Source organism: Mus musculus, chromosome 5, assembly GCF_000001635.26.
Source record: "Mus musculus strain C57BL/6J chromosome 5, GRCm38.p6 C57BL/6J".
Taxonomy (NCBI): Eukaryota; Metazoa; Chordata; class Mammalia; order Rodentia; family Muridae; genus Mus; species Mus musculus.
The window spans coordinates 12,463,564-12,480,000 of record NC_000071.6 but is presented as its reverse complement, the minus strand read 5'-3'; the positions used below and the strand labels follow the sequence as shown (position 1 = coordinate 12,480,000).

The window sequence follows — 16,437 nt, the reverse complement described above, 5'->3', positions numbered from 1 at the left end:
AGGCTGGGATTATTGATAGGAAAACAGATTCTAATAGCACAGAGGGTCGATATCTGCCCAACTCCTGTGCTGTTTAAGGCTTATTGTAAATAGCAAAAATTTTCAATGTCTTTTATCTAGGAACTAAATGATCAAAGGCAGGGTAGGAACCCCCTGATTGAGATTAAATATTTTCTACAACTAAACAATGTGATGACTTTGAAATACTGGCTAACAGTATTCTTCCTGCAAATGTTCTTACTAATAAAATATTATGTGTATTTTCTTATATTTAGAATCTCTCACACAGCCCTAGAAAACTAAAAGTTTTGTTAAGCAGGCTAAAACAAAGCAAAAACATCTGTTTTAAAAATTGGTGGCTCTCTGATCAAGATGAAGCTGAACATCTCCTTCCCTGCCACCGGCTGTCAAAAGCTCATAGAGGTGGATGATGAGCACAAGCTCCGCACCTTCTATGAGAAGCGCATGGCCATGGAAGTAGCTGCTGATGCTCTTGGTGAAGAGTGGAAGGGTTGTGTGGTCCGGCTCAGCGGTGGGAATGACAAGCAAGGTTTTCCCATGAAGCAAGGTGTTCTGACCCATGGCAGAGTGCACCTGCTGTTGAGTAAGGGGCATTCCTGTTACAGGCCAAGGAGAACTGAAGAGAGGAAGCGCAAGTCTGTTCGCGGATGCATTGTGGACGCTAATCTCTCAGTGTTCTCAACTTGGTTATTGTAAAGAAAGGAGAGAAGGATATTCCTGGACTGACAGATACTACTGTGCCTTGTCGGTTGGGACCTAAAAGGGCTAGTAGAATCCGAAAGCTTTTTAATCTCTCCAAAGAAGATGATGTCCGCCAGTATGTTGTCAGGAAGCCCTTAAACAAAGAAGGTAAGAAGCCCAGGACCCAAAGCACCCAAGATTCAGCGACTTGTTACTCCACGTGTCCTGCAACACAAACGCCGACGTATTGCTCTGAAGAAGCAACGCACTAAGAAGAACAAGGAGGAGGCTCCAGAATATGCTAAACTTTTGGCCAAGAGAATGAAGGAAGCCAAAGAAAAGCACCAGGAACAGATTGCCAAGAGACGTCGGCTCTCCTCACTGAGAGCTTCTACTTCTAAGTCTGAGTCCAGTCAGAAATGAGTCTTTTAAGTGCAACAAATAAATAATGACCTTGAATCTTTAAAAAAACTATTGGTGGCTCTCATAGAAAGTCATTGACAGATATTTTCTCTCAGAAAAGACTCATATAGTAACAAGTGTTGTGCTTAGCATTATATCTGTATCTTGACTGTCCTGGAGCATTCCCACAGAGATATGTGACTTGCATTATGCACAAGCTATTTACAGCTATCATTCTTTTAATGGTCTTTGGAACTGTAGATACTTTTTATATCACTGATTGCATATCTGACTCTTTATCCAAAAGCAAGGTACACAAAAATCAAAGACAGTTAATGAGACTTTAGATATGTATGGTTAATCATCTGAAGTGTAATGAATGGTAGATCCACCACTGAAAAACTAGGATTTGGAAATTGGATTAAATATGAGTGGTAATTCTTATACACTATTTGATAGCAGAAAACTGGAAAACAGAAGTACATAAGTTTATAAAATTTCTTGATTAGAAGTCAACATTTTAAAACAAATATAAATGAGTACCCATATTCTATAACATACTGACTTAAGCATCTTAAGTTATGACATCAATATAGCCCTTAAAGTATTTTATAATTTATCATTTTCATAGTATTTTATGCTATCTGAAAGGATCAAACATTGATATGCAAAATATTTATGTAGTTTTAATTTTACATTTATGTAATATAGACTGTCAACATGAATAAAGATGGTTTTTATTAAAAGAAAATTACCTTCAGTACTTCCTAATATCCACTCATAAGCTATAAAATTATGTTTAAAAGAGACTTAATAATAATTTCACTACATGAGTTAAAAAAAATGTACCCTAAGCTAAAGTTGTAAAAATGTGATTTTAAAATACTATGTTGGGGGAAGTGGGTGTATCTCTGACTCCTTGTCTGTTCCCAGGACCCTTTTCCTCCAGTTGAGTTGCCTTGGCCAGCCTTGATCTGAGGGCTTCCACCCTGTCTTACTGTATTATGGTTCATCCTGTCTGGCTTTTGTCTCTTAGAGACCTGCTCTTTTCTGAAGAGGAAACAGAGGGGGAGTAGATCTGTAGGAGAAGAGAATGGGGGTGGGGCTAGAGGGAGTGGAAACTGGAATGTTAAAGGAAAAAATCCTACTAATCATGAATATGGGTGATACTTGCATGTTCTGAAATCCTCCATTTCTTTCTTCAATATTTTAAAATGTTTTTATCATGAAAGTCTTTCAGTTGCTTGGTTAATATTACCCGAAGATAGTTTATATTTTTGAGTTTATCGTGAAAGTGTTATTTCCTTGATTCTTTTTTAGTTTATTTGTCATTTGTAAGTAGGAAAGCTACTGGGTTTTATGAGTTAATTTTTTATCCAGGCACATCAATGAAAGTGCTGATCAGCTGGAGGAGTTTCCCAGTGGGATATTTAGGGTCACTCACACATATTATCAATCATCTACAAATAAATATACTTTAATTTCCTTCTTGCCAAAAAGAAGATCAAAACAAATTCAAAACAGTAATTTTAGTTTTGACTTTTTTGAGCATTTGTCTTCATTTTGTAGAAACTTAATCAAGAAACTTACAAATAAAATATTGTAAGATTTCTATAATTATTACTTCATTCATAAATTAGGAGATTCATTAGTATTCTTTATTTACAACTCATAAATTCATTTACAGTTGTCATTTATTAAGGTGAAAATGTCACTCAATTTATTTTTCAGTAGTTAATGTTAAGGAAATTATGGAAACACTAAAATGATGATAAGTCCTTATGACAACATCCTAAGGAAATCCTAATTATATCTGCTCCTTGTTTCATCTTTAAAAGGCAATTTAATTGACTCAAGTTAGCAAGCAAGGTTTGTCAAATGCCCTTTGACCTACTTCAGAGATGCCAAAAGACTGACTAGGACACCAAAGAGGAAGTTGCAATGTGTTCATAAAACCTAATTAGAGACAAAAATCCAGAAGCTCACAGGCAGCAGACATTTCTATCAAAGGTCAGGAGGCAAATGCATGATTGATTGTAACAAAGTTGGGAAAACGATGAGCTAATGAGACCTGGTGCAGGATTTGAGCAGCATATAGTGAACACTCTGAGTTGTGAGGAGACACTGAGGTAGACTTGAGTTCATAAATATTGAAAAGCAAAATGAGGGCACTTTCTAAGGTAAAACTTGAGTGATTACAAAGGTAAAACTTGAGTGATTACAATGACTGTGGGTAGTGAATGTTATAGATGAAATGTCTGACTACTCAATTACTATTTTTTCTTTTCATTTCAACTACATATAAAAGCAAAGCTACAGGGTCTCTAAGAAATCCCTTCAGTTCACAAGGTAGATGCAGGCTGAGCTTGTTCTACTTCTGTATGTTTAACCTCTTATGGTATGGACAGCGGTCTGTCTCCTAATACTTTCCAAGGAAACCCTATCTCATAAATGGTATAAGTAGTTTCCCAGAAATACCACAATCCAAAAACAATACTACAATTTAAAACTATTTGTTTCCTTTTTCTTCATCAACTGTTTTCTTCTATAAGATGCACTGGGAAAACAAGGAGTCTGACCTATTTAGTCTCTATGATAGCTCCAGCATCCAGAAGAGTAGGAGGATACAGTAGGAAATCATCAGAAGATATACTGCAAGAAAGAGAGAGGAACACTAGCAAATTAAAATAAATTCTAAGGTAGACACTAATGGTTTGATAATGTTCCACTTATGGTCTAATTACTTTTGTCCATGCATTCAAGCTGTAAGGAATTCTATTTGTATCATTCATTTCCTTCCTTTTAATTTCTAAAATTTTTATAATCACTATTAAAAAATTTAATAAAGATTTTTAACTTTATTAATTTTTAAATACTCTTTATTTTTAAAAAAATCTTTCAAATAAATAAAAACCATCATACATCCAAGTCAACCAGATTCAACTTTTTTCAACTCAGTGAACTGCTAAGCAATTAGAACAGCCTTTGAGAATGTAAGCTCTTTATCTTCACATTACATCTTACACTTTCAGTAATGAATATATTGTAAGCACAAGTCTGTCACTAAAATCATAATATCGATGACTTTGGAGCAGGTGATGTCATGAGTAAATGTGCATTTTTGACATGATTGATGATATGTTATGGACTGTAAAGTCTCAGACCCGTGGAACGACAGAGCCTTTCCCTGGTCAGAACCCTACTGTGGACATTGTATGCAGAAAATATCCTCCATCGCTTCACCCTCACAAAGACTGCAGCCTGAGACTGTTCCAGCTACAGAGAGTAGCTACTCTGCCATTGTTCAGCTGTATATAATAAATGCACTGTTTCCACATTGCTGCTGCAGCTTTGTCAGAACACACTGCCCACCTAATCCCCAGTTTGCCTGTAGGCATGTCTATAGATTCCCATCACCCTAGTCGGTTCAATTTCAAAGCTGTGAGACTATTACCTGCATTTAATCCTTGATCATCCCTTTATACTTAGCCTTTCTTGTTAATTTTCTTTGAGTCATACTATGACACTTCAATACTGCCCTAAGGAGTCTGTGATTTACTGGAGTTTGGGGACTAGAGACGACCAGTGCAATGGTCACTGCTTTTTCCTACCCTCCTTATGACCTGTAATGTACTCATAACTGAGCCATCAAGACATTTTTTTTATGAAGATTCCCTTAGAATTGGAAGCTCAGGTATTCTGGGCAAAGTTTTGGCAGGAGCCTGAGTAGCCTGCCACCAGTTTGACAGGCCATTAGAGTGACCAGATGGGAGCTGCATATCGGCACCGAGCTGAGGAGCCAGCACTTCCATGATCAGGGCAATTGTTTTGCAGCTCTGATTACAGGACAGCATGTGCACAGTAGGCAATTGGAAAAGATTAAACAGCGTGAAGCTAAGTAGGGTGTCTCACACAGAAACTTCAATTATTATGGTATCTGCTTGGTTCCAAGGATTTAAATTCTCTTAAGTTTATATATCAAAAAATTTAAAAATTGCATCTTTCATCAGTAGAAACCTTAGGTGACGAAAATATTTACTCTATTTCTCTTCTCTATAAACAAGAGGTTCTCAGAATGAAGCATTGTATGTAGTGTTGTCTGGCCAAAGAGTGAATAGGATTCCAGTCAGAGACCATTATTTATAAAGAGATTTCTGATGGCACTCAGCATAAAACAAGTGGGGCAGGAGCATCACATATAGAACTTAGTTATAAACTTCCCACAGAGAGAAAATAGCAAAAGCCTTCTTTTCTTATTAGCAGAGACAGAAGCTTAGACCCACCCACCCCCTCCCCCAGCAAAAGTACTGCACTGACACTTGCACACTCAGTTATTTCAGGAGTGCTAAAATAGATAAGGCCATAGTCTGATGAGATTCACATATACCAAGGACACTTGTAATTAATTCATTTCCACAGTAAGGACAAGAAACAAAGCTGCATTGTTCTCATTGATAAAAGAATCACTTTAAAGTCTAATTAACAATTTAGATTTTCTTAGTGTTTAGAAGTTTTACCTAAGTAATTTATCGTTAATTTTAATCCAAGTTTTTCTTCTAAAGGATTCTGATTTTATTTCTTTGTTGTTGTTCACTAGCCACAAAGATAGAGTTTTGAATAACTTCCATACATTACTCAATGTAAATTATCTCAGGTTCTTTAACAAAAACAAATCCTGATAGGAAAAATTAACAGTTCTATGTTGTTTGATGCATTGTCATCTCACTGGAAAACCGCAGGACAGCTTTCTCTTTTTTTTAATCCAGAGCACATTTATTATTTTGTCACATTAAATAGTTTTAGCCATTTAGGAGAAAAAGTACTTTTACATTAAAAAAAATAAGTTTAAGATTCTTTACAAAGAAAAATTAAGCACGATACTGAGAGTTTGATTTTAATCCTGTAAGTGGAGAGTTAAGTCTTTAAGTCTTCAGTTTTTGTCGGGATCCAGATAACAAGCTTCCCTTTTTACTTAAAGTTTGTGTGTGTGTGTGTGTGTGTGTGTGTGTGTGTGTGTGTGTGTGTGTCTGTGTGTGTGTGTGTGTCTGTGTGTCTCACTATTTAGTTGAAGCTGACCTGGCTCATCCAGAATGTTCCTCCTGGCTCAAATTCCCAACTTTCTTAGTGATAGAATATATACATATATACTTTATCTTAGCCAGGGGACAATTCACTTTGGATTACTACTGCATCTGTTCTCTGAACAGTTTACATATATTTAATATTAAAACCTCACTTTCAAGAGAAAAAAAATGAAATGAACTGAATAAAGGAAGAAAGATGGTTAGGCATTATTTCAAAATAAAAGCTACCGGTAATTTAATTATGGAAATTGTTTAAAATGGTTGAATGAATGCACTATATTTTTTAGAGAAAATTCTTAATTACAGTTTTGATGTAATCCAATGAAATAATACTGAGAAATCATAAGAAACAAAATACAAAGCAAAAAATGTGTTTTGTGGATTTTATTAATATCTCAGAGGATAACAAGCAGGCTATTAGTATTGTCTTGCCCATGAGATTCCAATCGGTAAACTTTATGAATGATATGAAGTAACTCTTCCATGACATTTTTGGAGTTAAAGCAGCATTCTTTTGAGATTTTACTTTATGGGTTAGATAGTATAATTTGATGATCAAAGGAAAATTTCAACTGAGGCAAAATTTGAAGTGCCATGTATTTCAAAGATGTAAAAGTCTTCAAATTTGATAAGCAAGATTCATTGAGATTATTATTCCTCTCATGTCCAACAATAACAGGTATGGAAATTGGAGATCTGAATTTGGTGTTCCCCCTTGGGGATTTGTTTTTGGTTGAGCAAGTTCACTTTTTTGATGCTACAAGTCCCCCTTGAGAGCTCCTTAGGGAAAGGGCCTTGGGGATCATACAAAAGTTCTTGTTTGCCAGTTTTCCTATGAGTGAATGTCAAAGGCAAGAGGACAATAAGTAACAGTGCGATCAGTGGCCGTGCTTGATGGCTAACTTGGTGTTAGGCTACACATCCAGAGTATGCTCAGACTAATGATGATTGTCGTGTGATCAACCAGAGCCGTGCTAAAATGGAATAGACAGAAGCTATGATCTAATGAGTAATGTGGCATTTAGCTTACAGATCTTCTTTTCTAGTACCTACCCACTTATTTCCTTTCTCTCTCTCTCCAATAACCTAAGCATGCTTGCCCCAAAACTCTGGACTTTATCACTCATTCTCAGCAAGTACTCTTTCTAGTCAAATTCACATATATTGCTGTCACTGTCCTCCACTCCTGAACATATCCTTCTGGGACCCTAATTGAAAAGATGTTAACTTTGTTCTCCCTATTCTTCATCTCCTTCTGGCATCTGCTGAGATGTGTCTCTTGATTGCCCTGTTGTTTTCTCTTAAAGTCAAATAAAACTGGCCTCCAGCTTTCCTTCTTAGAATAATGTTGAAATGTCCCACATATGACATGGAAGTGAGTCTTCTTGTACCTGAGAGGGGGGCACACTGAAAGTTTAGGATGTATATATATTTCAGCTGTTAAGTGTACATATTGCTTCTTTAGAGGAACCCATTTGAATTCCCAGCACCCATGTCCAGCAATCCACAATTGTCCCTAACTCCAGTTCCAGGAGATCTGACTCTTTTGACCTCTTCAGCACATATACTCACAGCACATGTCACTCAAAGACACACAGAGATAGCCACACACACACACACACACACACACACACACACACACACACTTTAAAATAAAGAATAAATATGTCTTGTACATGGGGTTTTTCAATGAGGTGGTCTTAGGTCTTGTTCACGAAAATCAACTGAAAACTCTAAAAGAGAAAGTCTTGTAAAATCCATCTCATAGCGAAACTTTATAGTTTGGTGGAACAACACAGTCACCCTCAAAGCAGACAACTATAAAGAAAATAACTCCATGAAGAGGAAAGGCCCAAATCTCAGAATCTAAACAAAGGCACCTAAGAAGGAAAGTCAGCTTTAAGTTTCTGACAAGGCCAGGAGACAGGAAGGAGCATCTACAATAGTGCCAGTAAAATAGACACTTCCTCGACACGTACCTATGTCTAGATTAAGACTCATTCCACCCATGCAGGCTTGAACTGCTTCCATAATAAGTAACATCTTCAGATGGAAAAAAAAATTCCTAAAGTTCATCACAGGTCTGATCAAGTTATGTAACTAAACAGAATGTTTTAGATATGTCAGTTTACTCTTAGCCATTATGACATAAAAACCAAGAGGTGAAATGAAGCAAAAGAATTAGATTTGTATATTACACATGAAGTTTATGCACAGAGAGTCCCAGCTTCTGTGTGAATCGTTACTAGTACAAGTTAAAATTGACTGAGGAAGACAGGGTTCATTTGCAAAGACACAGATAATACCCTTGGAATCATTTGTTTAGAAACCACAGTTCTTTAAGGTCTATTTAAAAATGTCACTAGTCATTATTGTCATGTCGATTCTGAACATGATTTTACTGCATCCTTTACAAAAGAGTAGGAAACTACCTGTATATGGTTGACCAGCTGTCTTAAATACACCGGAAGTTCTTCCTTGTACTTTCTGACTGCAGACATGGGATAGGCTGCTAACAACTTGGGAAGAAAATCTCAGCTCCCTTACTACAGTATAAGTCTATTAATCAAAGAGACAAGATCTTTTCCTGTTTTACTTCTGAAACATATTTTTCTTATCCTAACTGAGCAAAAAAAATTAATACTTATCAAGATCCTATTTCAAATGTGAACCACTTACAATTAACCAATTTCTATTTTTTTTCAAAAATTTCTCATCTATATTGAATTAGTTCACATCTAAGCATGACAGAGTTTTTCATCTTCTCCGTATTTCTTCTATAATTTGTGATCTGTCTCTTCATTTTAGATAATCAAATATTATTGATTTGTTTTATAACTTCTATATCTTGCATCCTTAACTAGAATTAATGAAGTTGGTGTTCAAGAAAACATTTATATGAAACCTAAATTTCATATTCTACTATAGCATTCTTCATGCTAAGACCAGAAGCTCAATGAGTTTAAGAAATAAAAAAATGTCCTATTTAATATATAACATAAAATGTCCTATTTAATATAACAGAAAAATATTCAGAGTATAGTCATTTATAAACCATTATCATCTTAATTCCTCTAATTATCTGTCTGTGAACCTTTTGTACTGTTAATGTTATGTTGTACCAACCTGAGGATATTGTTGACAAGAATATTCGACAGAGACAGAGAGAACTGGGACCTCAGAAAATCACTGAGACTCTGGACTCTACTATTAAGTCATAGTATTACTAGAATAAATATGTAAGTATATTTTGTAACTTTTTTCTTTTTTTCTTTCTTTCTTTCTTTTTTTTTTTTTTTTTAGTCTTCAGCATCCACAGTCTATATCCTCAAATCGATAACATTTTTAGAGATGATTGCGAAACTTGATTGGGATTACATAGTGAGCTCAAAGTCAGCTTGGACTGCATAATAAGACCCTAGCTCAGAATTTCAAGGTTGGAGAATATAGCTTAGTGATGGAGAGCCTGATGCCCTCTTCCTCATTTTTCTGTCTTCATTATAGCCACAAAGTAAGTAGCTACTTCCACCAGGCACTTGCGCACAAGCGCCTGTACTGCACTACCACAACTGTGGAATAAAAAATCCAAAACTGTGGGATATTTTTCTAAAAGCAAGACAAGGAGATGCTGGAGAGATGGCTCAGTGGTTAAGAGCACTGTCTGCTTCTCCAGAGATACTGAGTTTAATTCCCTGCAACCACATGGTGGTTCACAACCTCTATATTAGGATCTGATGCTGACTTCTGGCATGTAGGTGTAGATGCACACAAAACACTCATGTCCATAATAAACAAACAAACAAACAAACAAACAAGGCTGCTTTACTCAGCATATACTGTTCATAGTTCTCCAATTCTTGTTGAATGCTTCTTAATTAAAAACATACATAAATTGGTTATTTACTTTGAAAACTAAAACAGTACAGAAATTAACAATTTTTAAGACAGAGAAAATAAGTCGAAATCACCCCCACATTTAAGGAATATATACTTGGATGAAATATCTTAATTTTATAGAATAAGGTAAGATATCTGGCATTCTTATAAACACTTGGAATGCTATAGTAAATGGAAAGAATAACCTAGAGATGAAGTTTGCCTTGGAGAGCAAACTGTCACAAGAGAATACAATCAGATGAATGACATCAGAAATCCAATGGGGAAAACCCAGAGTGTGAAAGCACAGGAAGGTTCACTAAAGGCAAGTGAAATATTCATTTTATAAAGAATTAGCAGATCAGTTAGAGGAAACAAACTTTGGGAGGGAAGAAGGAAAAGGGGTGAAGTGGATAAAAGGAATGGAGGAAAGAAAAAGGTGAGACAGAGTAGAGCACAAATAAGTAATATGGAAGAATTTAAATTCTGTGAGAACCTTTAGAAGCAGGTGAAAATGAGCTCTGAGCCATAGAAACTTGAGCAGGTGACTCAAACTCATAGGCAAAGAATGGCTAGAGGTGTATATGCAGTGGAGAGATGCTTGCTTTTTTGTTTGTTTGTTTGTTGTAGTTCTAATTTTTAATTCTGGTGGCCATGGTGAAGAGTTTGATGTAAGAAAAATAAGAACCTTGTTTCACTGATGCTTTTGTCATTATTATTAGTGGGCTATATTGAACGTTTTGTCACAGGCAGTTGGTTCTGCCCGCTGAGGTTCTTGCTAGGACATAACTGTCTCTTTGCTCCTGATATTTTCATGCTTCCCTCTTCCAAGTACTGAACTGAAGCACCAACCAGTATATCAAAAAGTAACCGTCATCTCAGTGTTGGTGTCTGGGGTATATGCACATACACACATACACACATACACATACACACATACACACATACACACATACACACAAGAGCTATGTTAGTTAAAATTCTGTGTCCTTTCCTTGTGATGGAGTCACTTTTCAGTGGTTCTAAATCTCTATTTTGATCTGATGTTGAAGTAAGACTATGCAAATCTTTATGTGCATTATCTGTTTCAAAGCCTGTACCAAAAGGAATACACAGGCTTTCCCACGACTAAAGGACCAATTTGGGGGAAATCCTGATTAAAGTATAAGACTTCACATCCTTGACACATATTACATTTACACCTGTTCAGAATTTTATTCTCCACAGAGATAATCCTCTTCCTATGAGAAAAAATCCAAACAACTCAAAAGAGTAAGTAAGGTATGTTGTTTTTCTTAAATGCCAGAACATTATTTTTAAAAAATGGAAAACAATGTATTGCCTGTATTTCCTAGGTAGTCGAAATATTTCAAAAAGCCTGTCTATACCTGCATGATTCACCATACTAGATTAAAAAGATAGCTTGACCAAATGTAAGGATAATGCAAGGGGAATCATTAAGTACTTATTTCATAATTCATTTTGTATTAAACTTTGATGTGCTTTGTGTTCCTATTATGCCTGTGTGTGTGAACAACAATGGCTACTTTTCAGTAGGCACAGCCTTATGAGTACACAAATTTGACATACACGTTGTATGCTAAATTTTGCTTACTCCAGTTGAGCACTATACACAGAATTTTTTAAAATTTCCCTGAAGAAAATATTAACAACCAGACACACATAACTCAATTATGTGGTGTAGACTGCTTTAACTCTGAAGAGTACAAAGGACACCCTTCAGACCTCAGAGTCCCAACATGTGTGGTTTCCTTCATGGAGTAGTGTGGATCATTGCCGAAGGGCACTGAGCCAATGCAAACATATAGGTCTAAACACTGCTGAAGTACTATATCTCAACACTTACTGGCTACTGTGAAGTACCTTTTAGCAATAGAGTGATTTATATATATTTAAGTAGTGGATACCTACATAAACAGAAATTGTTTCTATTCCATGTATGACTTTCTTATGAATTGCATATTTTATAGAGGTACAAAGATATTTCAGTTATGTGGAAAACCTCTAATTACATAAAGTATTCAAATAATCACTTAGTACGAGAATGTCATAAGCGAAATAGATATTTTATAAACATTTACATTACTAAATATTAGCACAGTTTGAGCATGGAATATCGCCAAAGAAAGTTATGCTTAAAATAGTCACAAAAGGAAGTTGTGCTATCAGAACTTATTTTAAGCAATGATCTAATACACTCAATTCAGAGAAAAGAACCTTGTCTTCCAAACCCTGAAGGCAAGGAAGAGAGCAAGAACAGATTCTCTTAAAAGCATGAATTGCTTATTGTTATTATACAAAATCAAGACATATTTGGGAAAATGCATTGTAAGCCAGATGGTATAAAATCAAGACTGCCAAGTTAGAACATTTTCTTTAGCCTTATTTGTAGAAAGTGTCATCTTCTGCTAAGATATTTACTGATAAATGGAATATCACTCAATATAATCTATCTCTTCCAGGAGTATAAATATTTTTAGATAAATTACTGAATAATTAAAATGTAACCTAAGGAATAAATAGAATGGAACCACAGTACCAGAGTGTAGGGCACACCTTAAATTCAACTGTTTATTAACCACTCTAAATAATATGTAGGCTACAGGATACATAAAATTTTTAAAATTTGCCCTCTATGTTAAGAAATTTCTATTAAGAGAATTTAATAAAAACTCATGACAACATTTTATCCCCCCTTTTCTTATAGAAACACAACTTCCATGAATGCATATGTAGACATTTGCTCTCAAAGACATTTATCAAGTTTGAGAATGTATAAGAATTTCCACATTAAATATCAAAAGTATACAAAAATACTGAAAAAGATAAATGATTGAAAAGCACAAGTATCCCATCCAAGGACTGCACGTCTGGGTAAACTGCATAGACTAAGCCAGTTTTACTTAGGTATTTAAGGATATATTCACACACACATACATGTTTTGTGATTATTGTTGTTTTGTCTGTGTAAAGGGAAGCAGAAGATGGGGAGATGTTTCAGTCAATGAAGTGTTTGGAGTTTGATTCCAGCCTCCATATTAAAAAAAAAAAAAAAAAAAAAAAAAAAAGCTGGTTTGGAGGCAAGCATCTGTAATTCCAGCATTAAAGAGGTGGACAAAGGTGAATCCCCGAGGCTTGCTAGCTTACTACATAAGTGAAATCTGTGAGTTCTGGGTCTATTGAGATATGTTGTCTCAAAACGAAGATGAAGAATGATAGAGGAAGTGATCCTATATTCACTTACAAATTGTATATACATCATCACACATGTGCACATACATGAACATATATGCATGCATATTCCGCAACAAACATTGGTCAAAATAACAGCTAATTTTTAATACAGAAATACGTTCTTTTTTACTATCATATGTTAGATATATCATATATATATATATATATATATATATATATATATATATCCACATATTTAATCTGCTTTTTTCTGTTATTGTTGGAACTTGTGATTGAATTTATGGCTGAATGCCTGCAATGTTAAGTGCTATACATCTAGAAATTTAAACACCATGAGAAGCAAGTTTCGTGTAGGATGTGATGTTTCACACCTGTAATGCCAGCCTTCTCAGGACAACAGTTAGCGGATCAAGAAGGCTTATAGAGAGCTTGGCTACTGAGTAAGATCTGATCTCAAAGAAACAAAACTAACCAAACAAACAAAGAAAGAAGAAAAAAACGAATAGGATGAAAAAGAGCAAAAATCTCTCAGGTGTTAATCAGGCAGCAATAATACCTACACAGGTAAGTATTTACATGTAAACTAAACCTAAAGAGCAAACTTTATTCAAATAACAAAGTCACTCATATTTTATTATGAAATGCATCTTATACACGAAGGCTTCAAAGAACGGTCATTCTAGATGAACGTAACAACATAAGCAGTTGAATGTCTTAGGATCACTGCTTGTTCAGTTTAACTCAGATGTATGTAAGATGTGCATGACTTCTACTCTTCTCTAGAGAAGTAAACAATCACAGGTCAGGTGCGCCATAAATTAGGAATAGGTCACATACTCTACATGTTTAAATTTTCTATCCAATTATCCAATCTATAGGTATTTTGAAGAAAACAACATTCGTTGAACTCTTAGAAAATGTTAATGGATAAATCCTATCAATGAAATATCAAGAACAAAGAATACTTTTATTTTTAACACTCCTGGCTAACTTGTAGGATATGATAGAGAATCCATTTTGGATTTAAGTATGAATTTCTTTGATGATTTTTAAAGACTTAATTTAAATTTAATTTAAATTGACATGTAAGCCATGACAGTTGTATAAACCAGGAAGACACCATTTCATATTTGACACATGTACAAACTAAATGATGTATATCAGATTAAAACTTCTGAGTCTATTCAAATATCATTTCCTTGTGATAGCAATTTTATGCATCACCCTGCTACCTCAGTCTCCTGGATATTAATAATAAGATGTGTACCACCATAACTGCATTTTTAGCTCTTGGGGAGATACAATTTATAACCGTCTATCCAATCACACTAGTCTACAATAGCACACATCTGACCTTCTAGCACCAGTTGACATATGACTTAGTACCTGTGGATCATTTTTTCTTATTCTTCTCTTTTTCCTAGTTTCCCAGATACTAACTATAAGATTACTCTCAAATATTTTTAAATTCTACTTTTGAGTAAGATCATACAGTAATTATGTCTTTGTGTTTGGATTATTTAATTTATTAGAAAAATCTCCAATTCTATGTTCTTGAACGTGATTGGATTTTGTTCTTTTAATAGGTGAAACGTTTCTTTTGGATATATATACTACATCTTCCTCATCCATTTGATAGTTTTTGGACTCCTACTTCTCTCTCTCTCTCTCCCTCTCTCTCTCTCTCTCTCTCTCTCTCTCTCTCTCTCTCTCTCTCTCTCTCTCTCTCTCTCTTCCTCCCTCCCTTCCTTGCTTCCTTACTTCTTTTCTTTCCTTTCTTCCTTTCTTACTTCCTTCCTCCCTTGCTTAGGGATCGCTGATCTTTCCAAACTTGGGGGTAGGACAGTGGTTCTCAACCAACAGATCACAACCTATTTGGGGTCTCATATCAGATATCCTGCATGACAGTGTTTTATATTTTGAGTCATAATAGTAGCAAAATTGAAGTTATGAAGCAGCAACGAAATAATTTTTTGGTTGGGAGTGACCACAATATGAGGGTGTATTCAAAGATCATGGTGTTAGAAAGATTCAAAATACTGGACTAAGGTCATACAAAAAAATTCTCAATTTCTATGTTCATACTGAGCTAGGTCAGTATAAAACTCCTATATAAACGCTTCAGAGCTGTCCTGTCAATAGTTGGGGAATGGGGAGATACTTGAGATCAATTAAATGATGAGTGTTGATACACTCTCCAAAATAGAGTGCATCCCCTTGAGATATAGTTCACATTGGAATGTTGAGGAGAGGACCTGTGTTTGAGCTTTAGCCTTAGTATGTGGTCTTTGTATTCTACCTTGTTTCTCTTGCAAGTGGGTCCAGAATTAAATCAGAGGTACAACAAGTGCAAGCTTTAAGGCTGAACTGCAGGATAGGTCGTCTTTCCTGCACTAACATATGTTCATTGGCAATGCATAATAGAGAAAGCTTTCTGTCCTAACACAGTTTTATGTTTCAGTCAGTTGGGATTAGGCAAAACAGAGGATAGAAAGTTCTGTCCATTTCTGAATTTCACTAGTCCTGGTCAATTCTGACGTTGGGACTTAATTTCCATGATCTACTTCATCAAGTAGGAGGCACCTCCCGCACACTGTTAGTTGGGTTGAGGAGGTAATATAAACAAGCAATTTCTTCTTATGCCTTCTTCAATATGTTCTTTTCTTTTCACTGTTTTTCAAACCAGGCTTCATGGTCTCTCATCAGGCTTCTTTAGCTTTTATGAAAATCTCTGGGTTTGTGCACTGTTCAGACTGGTATCGTGGAGATATCACTGCTGGAGAATTTTACTCGGACATAACCTTTCTCTATATTGCCTTTAAGTGAAAAGAAATCTGTACCAACCCATACTTGTAACACTATGAATATTTATCAACTCAGAATCACTAGTCCTTGGTAGAAATTTATTAAGAAGTGAAATAAAGTACAGCAAAAAAATTTTCAAATTTCAGATCATAGGAATAGCTATTAACTGATAATTAATAGAATTTGATTTATTTCTACTTGTTCAGGAAATAATACATGCTTTTTTTATTAATTCACCTGCCATTTCTTCATTATAGATGTTTGGTTTTCTAATACATGAGTAGATATTTACTATATTTTTGTTCCCTTTATTCATATTTTCAATGGTTTTAATTTTATGTTCCTTAACTCA

General features: G+C 35.2%; 1 protein-coding gene and 1 pseudogene across 2 annotated transcripts in view; one reads left to right on the top strand and one right to left on the bottom strand.

The window, feature by feature from the left end:
* The window catches only part of Sema3d (sema domain, immunoglobulin domain (Ig), short basic domain, secreted, (semaphorin) 3D), a 205,793-nt gene that overhangs the window by 108,953 nt on the left and 80,403 nt on the right, over positions 1 to 16,437 (bottom strand). The gene's annotated exons all lie outside the window — the stretch shown is intronic.
* Gm8925 lies at positions 347 to 1,125 on the top strand (annotated as a pseudogene).